Here is a 13652-nt window from a genome sequence, read left to right on the forward strand (position 1 = left end):
GAAAAGACGCGCTAGAATGCCGCCTCTGCACGGCGAACGTGGACTGCAGTTCAGCGCCGTAGACAAAGCAAACGCGCTAGCCGACGTGTTCGAGAAGCAATTCACGCCAGCAGAGGCACAGGACAGGGAACACGTCGAAACAGTTCGCAGACAACTGGCCACCTTTTTAGCAGCAGAAGACGAAGATGAATACACGCCACTCTTCAGCCCTGAAGACGTGGCAGGAGCCATCAAGTCACTGCCAATAAAAAAGGCACCAGGCCACGACCAGCTCACCAACGAACTCCTAAAACATATCCCGCCACTGGCAATAACCCACTTAGCTGATATCTTCAATGAAATTACGCGATCACAAAAATTCCCGACCCAGTGGAAACATGCAGAAGTAGTCGCGATCGCAAAACCAGGGAAAGACCCGGTGTTCCCGCAGCACTACAGACCAATTAGTCTCCTGCCCACCCTCAGCAAACTGTACGAGCGCCTCCTCTTAACTCCGATTCAAGATCACATCAGAAGAGAGCAAATTATGCCAAAATTTCAATTCGGTTTCCAGCAACAACACTCCGCCCCCCAACAAATAATGAGGGTAGTTGAAGCAGCTACAGAAAGCTTCAACCGAAAGGGCTACTGCGGGATCGTCTTATTAGACGTCGCCAAGGCTTTTGATTCAGTCTGGCACACCGGAATCTTGCACAAAATGTACACCCAAGGCTTCCCAGGGACGATAGTAAAACTTATACAGAGCTATCTAACCAGTAGGACATTCTCCGTTAAGATCGATCGATCACAGTCGAGCAGGAGAAGAATACGCGCTGGAGTGCCCCAAGGGTCCGTACTGGGTCCTACCCTGTACAACCTTTACACAGCCGACATCCCTGTAACGCAGCACGTCCAAACAGCACAATATGCAGACGACACCGCCTTCTTCTCCTGCTCCACGAACAGGAACCTGGTAACGAGAAGACTACAAACGGCACTAAACAGGACTGACTCATGGGCCAAGAAATGGCGCATCTCATTGAATACTGAAAAGACCCAGGCACTTATGATAACAAGACGCATCGGGAAACGCCGCCCCCTAAGAAGACCCATCCAACTGCTGCAGCTACAACGGCAAAATCTCCCCTGGAGAAACACGGCGAGATACCTCGGTGTGACACTGGACAAGCGACTAACTTGGAAGTGCCACATCGAGGAACTCCGCAAGAAAGCCCTTGGAAGGATGCAAGTCCTCTACCCTATATTGAATGAACGCAGTTCACTAGACCCCAGCACCGGAGTAGCGGTCTATAGAAGCCTTATTAGGCCGATACTGGAATATGCATGCCCCGTATGGGGCTATGCAGCCAGATCGACAATAGGCCGCCTACAAAAAATCCAAAACAGAGCTCTCCGGAGAGCCTTACACTTACCTCCACGATTCCCCACAGCAGATCTACATGCTGCGGCGGATATCGATACATTACAAACACGGTTCCGAAACCTGGCAGAACAGTTCTATGCCACAGCCGGTACCGCACATAATGAACTCATCAACACACTTGGCCAATACGACCAAACAAATGATAAATACAAGCGACCCAAATCAATACTCTTCTGAGTAAAACAACAGAACCACACACCTCTTACGAGTAAAACAACAGAACCACACACCTCTCACCACAACAGATAAAAACAAAAGAACAGTACATCCAAAACACACAGCCACAGTGAAGGAAATGTCCCCAAGGGACAATAACCTTCCCAGCAACACCTTCCAATAAGAGGAAGAAATTAGAGAGGAGCGCGCGCGCTGCGCCGGCACGCACTCCGCTGCTCGACTCGCTGCCGCTCGCACCGGTCGTTTTCGTTTCCGTTTCGTGTGCACCGTCGCTAGCCCATCGCCATGTCCGGACGCGGAAAGGGAGGCAAAGTCAAGGGCAAGTCAAAGTCCCGCTCAAGCAGGGCTGGGCTCCAGTTCCCGGTCGGCAGAATCCACCGCCTCCTGCGCAAGGGAAACTACGCAGAGCGCGTCGGCGCCGGGGCGCCCGTCTACCTCGCCGCCGTCATGGAGTACCTCGCGGCTGAGGTGCTCGAGCTGGCCGGAAACGCGGCCCGCGACAACAAGAAGACGCGCATCATCCCGCGCCACCTGCAGCTTGCCATCCGCAACGACGAGGAGCTCAACAAGCTCCTGTCGGGCGTCACCATCGCACAGGGTGGTGTCCTGCCCAACATCCAGGCCGTCCTGCTGCCAAAGAAGACCGAGAAGAAGGCCTAAAGGAGGCCAGGCAATCGCAGCGCCGCGTGCTCCCCTGCACGCAACGCGCTTTGCCGGCTCGGCCCACAACAATCGGCCCTTTTCAGGGCCACCACACAAACCTACGTCCAAAGCAAAATTTCAGTCGTCCTCGCCGCACCTTGTTTTGTTTTAACTTTGCACTTTCACAGCACAGCCGCCGCCGGCGCACGTCCGCCATCTTGTCGTCCACACAGCCCGTGTGGCCCAACACACACACACACACACACACACACACACACACACACACATTTTGCACGGTCGCAGTCGCCTTCCAAACGACAACGGCAGCAATAATGACCATTGTTAAAGGGAGGCGTGTCGACACACCGCCCTCCACTCCCGCGCGCAACGGCCGTCGACACGAACGAAACAGCTGATCCGGCCGCCTATGCCCACACGCCTTGCCTCGGAAACCCCAACGCCGCCGCAAACACACACAGCCAAACCACGCAAGCAAATAATCACCGCCTCTCGCACAACAACACACAGCCCGCCATCTCCGTCGCGATCGATACAAAGACACACAAACGAAGCAGCTCCACACACAGCCAGCCACATGACACGTTTCCTTTCCTTCTCCCCTCCCAGTCACATCACGTCGCTCAAACGGAAAGAAAGAAACAAAGAAAGAAAGAGAGAAAGAAACAAACAAACAACACAGCGCACACACGCAGCAGCAACAACACAGACTCTTTCGCACTTTTCAACTTCCGAACAGTGTGGTGGCCCTGAAAAGGGCCGTTTTCTAGTCTCTCCCACCCACAAGCACGGCCGCGGGAAGGCCAGCGCCCGCTGCGACGCAGCCTAACCGCCGAAACCGTACAGGGTGCGCCCCTGCCTCTTCAGGGCGTACACCACGTCCATGGCCGTCACAGTCTTGCGCTTGGCGTGCTCAGTGTACGTCACCGCGTCGCGGATCACGTTCTCCAGGAACACCTTCAGCACCCCGCGGGTCTCCTCGTAGATCAGACCAGAGATGCGCTTCACGCCGCCCCTGCGAGCCAGGCGGCGGATGGCGGGCTTCGTGATGCCCTGGATGTTGTCGCGCAACACCTTGCGGTGCCGCTTGGCGCCACCCTTGCCGAGCCCCTTTCCTCCCTTGCCGCGGCCTGTCATCCTTCCTTCCTCGGGCAAAGCAAAACGTGCACAAACAGCAGCTGCAGCGGCTGGCGAGTCGGCTACGGTCTGCGCCCGGCGCGCCCGCCGCCCCCCTATATAGACTCTGGCCCGCCCTCCCCCCACCACGCGCAACCGAGGGCATATAAGCGCAGCACGGAGGCGCGCGGGCCCGTTGTCAAGGCAGCACCGGACGCCGCGCCGCACCTAACCTCCACGCACGCCGCTCCGCTACCGCTATGGCCCGCACAAAGCAAACGGCCCGCAAGTCCACCGGCGGAAAGGCGCCGCGCAAACAGCTCGCCACCAAGGCGGCGAGGAAGAGCGCGCCCGCCACCGGAGGCGTCAAGAAGCCCCACCGCTACAGGCCGGGCACCGTCGCCCTGCGAGAAATCAGGCGCTACCAGAAGAGCACAGAGCTGCTCATCCGCAAGCTGCCATTCCAGCGCCTAGTGCGCGAGATCGCCCAGGACTTCAAGACCGACCTGCGCTTCCAGAGCTCCGCAGTCATGGCCCTGCAGGAGGCCAGCGAGGCCTACCTCGTCGGCCTCTTCGAAGACACCAACCTGTGCGCAATCCACGCCAAGCGCGTCACCATCATGCCCAAGGACATCCAGCTCGCGCGCCGCATCCGCGGCGAGCGCGCCTAAACCGCGCCGCGGCACCGCACCGCACAAACAAAAACGGCCCTTTTCAGGGCCACTAACATCTCTCCGTCGCGAGCAAACTTTGTCGGTCGCCTGCCTCTCGCCCCGCAACCCAAAAACAAAAACCGCCACTTCCCGTCCGTCCGCCACACCCGCTCACTCTGCCTGCCTGCCTGCCTGCCTGCCTGCTAGCAGCGCGCAACAATCACACATCATCCCTCCCCGGCGCTCCAAGCGCACAATACCCAACGGCCGACGTCACACCGCACGGGTGGCTGGCCGGCCGCCGCTTTCGTTTCGAAAACAAAAAACCCCGCACTCCACTCCGACGGCCAACGGCCAGGCAGGCGCGCTCGCTCGCTCTACACGCCACCGAAATCCCCGCCGACTCCTTCCACATCTCAACGTGCCCCCCGTTGCAAAACATAACACACACAAAGGAACAAAACAAAGACCAGACACGACTCGACAAGACAGACATCCGAGAAGAACGAACGCAGGCAAGCCAACCAACGTATTCAAACAAAACAACGTGACAGAAAACCAACCGTCGGCCGCCGCCACAAACACGGCGACAATCAACCACGACAACAACAACAACAACAACAACAACAACAACACCGCTTACCGCTACCGCCGCCCACACCCGCCACCGACCCCCGCAATCCAACCACCGCGGCACGCAAACAGCATCCCCACGGGCATACAGAAACGCCAGACAGACACCCACACCAAACGCAACACGACAATCAAAACCTTCCCCGACGTGCTTTGATGGCCCTGAGAAGGGCCGTTTTGGGCCGCGCGTCTCTTGCGCGCCACTAGACGACGACGGGGGGTGGGGACGACGGAGTCAAGCGCCAAACCCTTCCTTTCCCATCTCTTTCTCCTCTACTCTACTTCTTCTTCTTGGGCGAAGCCTTCGCCTTAGACGGCGTCGTCGCCTTCTTCGGGCGCGGCGCCTTCGGCTTCTTCGTCGGAACCTTGGCGGCCTTCTTCGCCTTCGACGGCGACTTGGCCGTGGCCGGCTTGGCCGCAGCCGCCTTCTTCGCACCCGCGGGAGCGGCCGACGCCGCAGACGCCTTCTTGGCGGCGCCCGCCTTCCGACCGGTCGCCGCCTTCACGCCACCAGCCTTCTTTGCGCCGGCCGCACGGGCGCCCTTCTTCTCCTTGCTGGCCGGAGCGGCGCGCTTCTTCTTGGCACCGCCAGCACGAGCCTTGCCGCCCTCGGCCGCCCCCCCGCCGCCGGCGCCGGCAAGCTTGAACGAGCCGGACGCGCCCTTCCCCTTCGTCTGCACCAGCTCGCCCGCCACGACGGCCGACTTGAGGTACTTCTTGATAAACGGCGCCAGCTTCTCCGCGTCCAGCTTGTAGTGCGCGGCTATGTACTTCTTGATCGCCTGCAGCGACGACCCGCCGCGCTCCTTCAGACTCTTGATGGCGGCCGTCACCATCTCAGAGGTGCGCGGGTGCGCAGGCTTGGCGCGCGGCTTCTTCGCAGACGACGCAGACTTGGCCTTCTTCGTAGTGCCGGTGGCGGCGGGTGCCGCAGCAGTCTCGTTCGTAGCCGCCTGATCTGCCATTTCGACGACGCGCGTAACACACAGCGAGAGCGAGAGCGAGCGGGACGGCAGGCACGCAAGCACAGCACAGCAGCGGAGCAGAGAATCACAAGGGCCCAGCCAGTGTCGCGGGCGGGCGCGGACGGCCGAGAGAGCGGCCGCCACTCTGCGCGCCGCCGCGCCGCGCCTCCCGCGCTTGCTACCGCCCAACGTCCGACAGCCTGTGCGGAGCAGCCCCAAACCTGCGCCACAACCGCCCGCGCCTTTCAAACCACCGAGGATGGGGCTACACACAGCCACACCACAGTCGCCAACCAGTCGCCACGGCAGCGCCGCAAACCACGGCCAAACTGCAGCTACCGCGCGCTACAGCCTGGGTCGGCCCGCCGAGAATCGCCGCCCCCGCCCAAATGCCGCCCCCACAGCCCCAGCCGACGACCCGCCACAATGGCCAAACCTTCGGCAAAACTCCCACACCGTCGCCGCGGCAGCCCGGCCAGCGCGGCCGGCGCCACAGCCACACAAGCCGAGGCGTGCGGCGATGACGGCCGTGCAAACGCGCCTCCGCCGCCCCATCGCCTTCCGTCGCCCTCCCGCCGTTTCCCGATCGGCCCGCAGCCGTCGGGCCACATCGCGCGCCGTCCTCCTCCTCTCGCCCGCCAACATTCACAGCCGTTTCTCAACAATTGCCCGCCGCAAACGGACGCCGCCTGCGCAACAGGCGCCGCCGCCCCTCGCCGCTTCCGACCCAACCCCTCGACCGAGGCAAACCGCAATCCGAATCTACAGACCAACCCAATCTGCCGTCAGCACACACGCCAGCCGACCTTACACGTTACGCGTTACACATTACGTTTACACGTCTAGGTTAGGTTAGGTTAGGTTAGGTGGACATGGGTTAGGTTAAGGGGACTTGGGTTAGGTTAAGCGTCAAACTTAGGTTAAGCATTCAAACACGTCAGGCGTCAGAGGCTAGGCTAGGTTAGGTTAGGTTAGGTTAGGTTAGGTTAGGTTACACGTTAGGTTAAGGGGTCAGTGCTAGGTTAAGAAGCGTCAAACGTAGGTTAAAAAAGCGTTCAAACGTGAGGCGTGAGCCGGACAGCTTACCGTACGTAGACGTTAGGGGCTCACAGGCTGAGCTCACCTCGCCACACCACAGGTTAGGTTCGGTTCGCTCGGCTCAGCGTAAAGCGCCGAGGTCAGGGTTACGTTCGTTCACCTTCGGGCGCCACACTTTCGGTTGAAAGGTCGCGACGGGGCGACGTCGGCAGGCACGCCGCAAACGAACAAAAACGTACAGACGACGTCGAAAACCGCCGACAGACGGGGGAGCAGCACGACCACGACCAGATACCGAGCGCGAACGAGACACACGCGAACCACCCCCACCGGCCAAAGGGCACCACACAACAACCCAGAGCACCACGTGTCGACACCAGAGCAACCCGCCGCTCACGCGACATGGCTGGCACCGAAGGGCAACCGCCCGCAACTGCGCTTTCCGCGCCGGCCCGGATGCACGTCGTGCTACAACAACACCACTACCGTACACAGCCGCTGTTCACAACATCACTATCATGCGCGCCCGCGGCTCGCCGCCGTCGCAGTCGCAGCCCCAACGCCAGCACTTTTGCACCACGATTCACACGCACCGCAACACAGCTCGCCGACACAGCCGAACAAAACAAACACCACACAACAACAGCAACAACGCCGCCGCCTCTACTTGTGCCGGCGACCCACCCCGCCGATGGCGCACCTTTCGCCAGCCGGCAATCGACACACACGCACGCACGCACCCACCCACCCACCCACCCACCCACCCACCCCCTGGGGCCCAGTGCAAAAAAAAACAAAACAAAAACAAAACAACACAAACGACACGGGAAGCGCACACCGCCACTTCGCGCGCACGCCACCAACCAGTCGTCGTCTCAAAATAACAAACACAAACAAAATAAACTAACAACTAGGGCAACACAAAACAAAAACGCCTCGCACGAACCGCCCACAAAAAGGACAAGCACACGCACAGCCTCTGCTGACGACCACGACGCAGCGGCACGCTGCTCCTGTCCCGCGCCCCGCGCCCCACTCGATTCACAACTCACGCGACACCGTCAACGACGGGCTCGCTTCCCGCAACCTACCACCTTTCCGCCACGACGCACAGCCCCAGCCCCACCCGACGACGCCCGTGGCAACGACTGCACTTTCACCACCGCCTCCCCCTTCCCCCCCAAAACACACACACACACACACACACAGCCAAAAACGCACTCGCGACCCACACATGCACGTGCATCGGCACACGCCAACCAGTCAACGTCGACAACCACACGCAAGGCTCGAAACGAAACCGGCGTCCTTCCACGTTGCCATCAAGCTACGCGACACAAGACACAAGGAACCAACACAACAGCCGGCCCCACTAATTCCCACTCTCACGCCGCAAAAAGCACACCGAAACCGCCAAACGCACGCACATTCCCCTTCGCACTGACAACGACCGGCTCGCTACCACACACCTCTCGGCAGCCGTTTCACGCCAATTCGCCACACCGCCCACACAGTCGACAAGCGCCCGCCCTGTACGGCACACGCAACGACGCAGCGCAGCAAAGGGCGCCCGCAACACATACCTCTCCTCCCTCTCTCTCTCTCTCTCTCTCTCTCCGCCGCCCGACGCGCCAACCGCCACACCACACCGCCAGCCACTCGCAAATTGTGCACTGCCACCAGCCACACGTCCAACACGCCGCGCCGCCTCCGGCCACCCGCCAGGGGGCGCTCACGTCCGCGACAACAGCGCGGCCCGCCGGGCCGGGCCGAACCGAACCGAACCGAGCCGCCGCTGCTCTGCACTCGGCACGGCCACACCCTGCTGCAGACCGGGCTCGTCTCTCTGTACGCGTCTGCCTGCGCATCAACACAACACGACCTTTTTTTTTTTCTCTCTCTCTACCGCCATCCCTTCTTCTCGCGTTTTACTCGTTGTTGCAGCAGCGGCGCACACCTACACATCCACAGCCCCAGCCGAGCCGGCCTCACCTCAGGGCCCGCCGCCAGCGTCTCCTCCTCGGGCACAGGTGCGGTGCTGTGGCCGCCCATCCAACCGCATTGCTGGCCGTCCAGCCACCAGGCGTTCCCACTGCCGCGAGCCACGCCGCGCACCGACCCTGCTGCAGAAAACGAAGCATAGCCAGAGACCGACCGATACACAAAGCAAGCCGTCGCCTCGCCTCTTGTCCTTCCTGCCTTCCTTCCGCCCCCGCCCTTCTCACACCACCGCCTCTCCACTTTCGCCCCCGCCTCCTTTTTTTTTTTGTTTTTTTTTTTGTTTTCTTCTTTCTTTCTTTCTTTCTTTCTTTCTTTGGCCCTCTCTCTCTCCTTCCCGCCATGGCGGTTACGGCACCGCCTGCAGCGGCAGATTTTTTGCGCCCACACGCCTACTCCTACCACCATTAACCTTGCCCTGCCCATCAACGTCGCAGTCGAACCGACGCTTGCCAACACACTGCCCACGTTCCTTTCTCTTTTCGGCCTACGCCCATTACGCGCCGCCGCCACAGCACCTTCCCTTCCCACAACACACCGACGTCATCACACGCACCCAAAAAACAGGGGGCCACGACCGTGTTCCTCGCCCACTCCCATCCCGCACGGTACGCACATTCCCAACTACTACCGCGCACCCTCCCTTTCCAATCTGTGTGTCTCTGTGTCTGTGTCCTGTCCGCGCGTGACGCCTCTCAGCATCCGCCGTCCCCCGTCCCGTTTTCGCCCCCATGCCGTCGTCGCGCCGCCTCCTCCCCGTCCACCGCCGCCCCTGTCCGCCCCGCACCACACCATACACCGCTGCTTGTCCCGGCCGTTGCCACCAAAGGCGCCGACCGCAAACGCGCCACGCCGCAGCCCCCGTGCGTCTCGCGCTCGCTTGCATCTCCGTGCCGACGCTGCCCCTCTTCCCGCTCGCACTCGACCTCGACAACACAGTCTTTGGCTCCGCCACTGCGTGTTCCGGTGGTACGCACGCTGCAACACGTATGTATTCATTACCAGAGCGATGGCGAGGCATGACAGCATCTCTGTCTGACCAGAGAGTTATTTATCGTTGCTAGTCGGCGCTTGGACCGCGCCAGACGACAGTAGTGGCACGCACCGGGTCGCCAGGAACAGTTGTTATATATATTGTAGCGCGAGTCGGGAGAGGTAGTAGTCGGTCGACAGTAGTAGCGGGTGGACGGTTGTACTGAGCGGGCGTCGGCGGCGTGCTCTGCTCGTCTCGCGACTCTGGTCACGGTTCGGGACGATGTATAGTATATTGTGTTATAATCAAAAGGTAGTGTGAAGCTGCATTGCGCAAATCTGATAACGTATGTTCATTGTACTTATTTTGTTCAACAACAAAAGCCCCACTATTACTTTTTTCTAAAGTACCTTTTGTCTTTTAACGAAAAACATTCACTTTTTAAAGACTACTTCCTATGGCATTTCCCTCCAAGGAGTGCAATTAATTACCAGCCAGCACTCATTCATTGCACACAGCTGTGTAAGGGGTATCTACAATTGAGGAGCGGATATAAATGCAAATTTTTTTTTTTTTTTTTTTTTTTTTGTGTGTGTTGTAACCTCCCCGCAAATTTTAAAATAATGGACAATGTTATTTACGGATGCTAATGGACATTGCGCTAATTGTAACCTCGCCCACAATGAGAGGTATTGAAAATGGCAACAAAAATGTGAAATTCGCAATCTGACTCAAATATAAATTCTTCACAACATTTAAAGTCCGTTCAGTGACAAGAAACTTCAATTAAACCGAAATATCGGTCTTTGGCCCTGTGCAAAACAATCAGAATTAAAGTCTTACCTCCGAATAAATGGATGTCACATTTCTGCTCTTGTTGTTGCGCAGCGCTTGGAGGAACTGCATTGCAAATAATAATATTCTCTTTTTTTGTGATTTTAGTGAAATTTTTCTTCAAAGAAGTGGAATGAAATGTGAAGTGCAACGAACTCTTTAGTTCAATAAAAAATTAAATGTTTGAAAAATGCTTTTGAAATAAACATTATTATTGGGGAACTTGTTGGAGAATAATTACAATAAATAAAATTTTTCATTATCTAATGATTATATTAATTAACAGTATACCTTATTCACCATCTTGACCAGTGTTGCCGACCGCCTACATCACACAACCGCACTCGGCTCCTACTACTGACCGACCGCTCTGCATGACGACTATTAGCGTACTGCACGCGACGACTACTGACAGAGTACAGCCCTCAACTACACAGAGCTACAGACTCGCAACGACTGACTGACTGACTGACTGAGAACCGCTCGCAACACTCGCGCAGTCCAGCGCAAACTCTCTGGTCACAGATGCTACAATGTCTCGCCATCGCTGCTATGTTACATACGTGTTTCAGTGTCTTTTTCATTGGGGTAACAATCTTTGGCTCTTTTTATTCTGAATACAGGGCCAAAGGTCAACGCTGCTGCCCTTATACAATTTATCAGGTTTCATTGTGTCTGTTGCAATGTTACATACGGTTCATTCTTTCATTAATATTATCGTTGGGTTTCTTTTGTAGGGACGTTAACATTCTGGCACATTTTTATTACCATCGGACTCTCTGCTATTTGTGCAGGGAGGTTATACCTGGGTCCATTTCCATTTCCATTTACATTTTAATATTGATAGACTTTTTGTTTTCTTTTTTGTTTCTTGTTGTTTTTCCTTCTTTTTTTTTTTTTTTGTTTTGTTTTTCCCGCTCTCACCACCACCGCCGCATCACGCCTTCCGTTTTCTTGGTTTCTTTTCTGCTTCAACATCACCGCGCCCCATTTCCACACCACAGCCATCAGCCTCCAAGACGGGCAGGCGCAGTGTGCCATTTCCGGCGCACAAGCACACCCGTACGGTACTCTCCTCGCCCCCACGCCACCAACAACACAGCGACCACGCGGCTTTCAGGCATGGCACGGCACGGCACCGGCGAAATGCGCCGCCCCCGCCCCTCCGCGCATCCGTCCGTCTCGCCACGTTCACTGACAGCCGCGTCTGCGGCTACACCACGACAACCACAACACAACACCGCTCCCCTCCCTGGCAACTCATTGTTTTTCTCCTCCTCTTTTGCACAAACCACAACGCCGAGCACAGGCGCAAGCCACCCACACCGCGCCCCTCCCCGTCCCGTCTTTGGCCGCCGCTCCTCGTTTCCTCGTTTGCCCCCTCCCATCTCCCGAAATGCCATGCCAGCAGCGTTACGCATGCCCCTCCCCTGTCCACACAACACTACCGCCAAACGAACAGCCTTCCGGGCCACATGCAGGGCACGCCCACCTCCAAACACTGCCAATTTACGGACGCGCACACACACACACACACACACACACACACACACACACACACACACTCACTTTCTCGACACCTTTCTGTACGGAGGGTGCGTCATCTCGACCGTGACAGAGTGACGGCAACTATCGACGATCCATTTCCCCCCACTGGTAAAACATGTCCACTAACACCTACATACATCATTCAAGTACACAGACAATAGCATACACACAATGGGAGGGCACACGAACATGGACGGCACGGCACTGTCATACACTCTTCCTCAGAACCATATCAACAAACGTTACGTACATCCGGGAAAGCGAAAGCGAAAGCAAAGCCCAATGCAGCCGTCAAAGGTAACGTTCACCACGGCAGACACTTGCAGCCGCGCCGCCGTTAAACGCATTTCAGTGCGGCTCCAATACGCCTCCGACACGGGAACGTTCCGTTGCTCTACGAATGCGTTTCTCCCCTTTTTCCCTTCCTCTCTCTTTTGCCCCCCCTCCTTGCACTCTTGCCTCATTCCTCACGTTCTGCCCACACATTCGACCGATCAAAGTCAACCTTTCGTTACCGTTCTCAGCGCGACGGTGTACAACAGTATGACGGGTGTGCCCAAGACTTCGGTTCAGTTGCGTGACGCCGGTCTATCGCGCCGATCGACAGTTACTCAGGGGGCGACGGATCGGACCACGTCACCGACACACAAAACACTTTCAAACAAACAAATACATACCGGATGGACACAGACAAACACGTGTACAGACATTCGCCAAACAAACGACGACGACCGCCGCCGCCGTCGTCGTCGTCGTCGTCGTCGTCGTCGTCGTCGTCGTCTAGCGTCGCGCTTACTGTACTGCACTGGACACGCGTGCATCTTGAATGACGACATCGGTGTGCGTGCGTCGTACGCAATCAGTCAGACACGGCTATCAAAAATCAGAGTCGAATGGTACATCATCGTGCGTGTCGCCGTACACGTACAGTACAATACAACAACAATGCGTCTTAATGGCACGTTCATTTCAACGTCACTCACACACCTCCACGCTGCAGTTACGTCGCACCATTGTCAAACTCGGCGTACAGCAAAGGGAATAGTGGGCGGCAAAGAAAAAAAAAACAAACCAAACAAAAACATTTCACATTTCACCCTCGCCATGTATGATGTGCAAAAAAAAAAAAAACAAACCCGCAAACGGCCGTCGTTACGGTGACACAAAAGTCGCCGATCGCACTGTCCCCCCTCGCAGACAGGTAACACACACCAACACCAACACCAATGGGTCAAAACCACTCCAACGAGGCGTGCCACCATTCCACGCCACGGCGACCAACCTCGTGGCCGTACCCCGCAACACGCTTTGACGCGCCCCCCCCACCCACAATCAAAATGCACACATACATCACAGCCGTCCACACAAACAACAACAACAACAACAACAACAATTCCGCCCTTCCCGCAAAAGGCAAGTTGGTGGCCCTGAAAAGGGCCGTTTTGCCGCTCTCGCAACGGAGGAGCCTTCTCCATCCTTCCTTCCTTCCATTCCAGAGCCACCTCCTTACTTGGAGCTCGTGTACTTGGTCACCGCCTTCGTGCCCTCGCTCACGGCGTGCTTGGCCAGCTCGCCAGGCAGCAACAGCCGCACAGCGGTCTGGATCTCGCGGGACGTGATGGTCGAGCGCTTGT

This window comes from Schistocerca americana, unplaced genomic scaffold (genome assembly GCF_021461395.2).
Source record: "Schistocerca americana isolate TAMUIC-IGC-003095 unplaced genomic scaffold, iqSchAmer2.1 HiC_scaffold_68, whole genome shotgun sequence".
Lineage (NCBI taxonomy): Eukaryota > Metazoa > Arthropoda > Insecta > Orthoptera > Acrididae > Schistocerca > Schistocerca americana.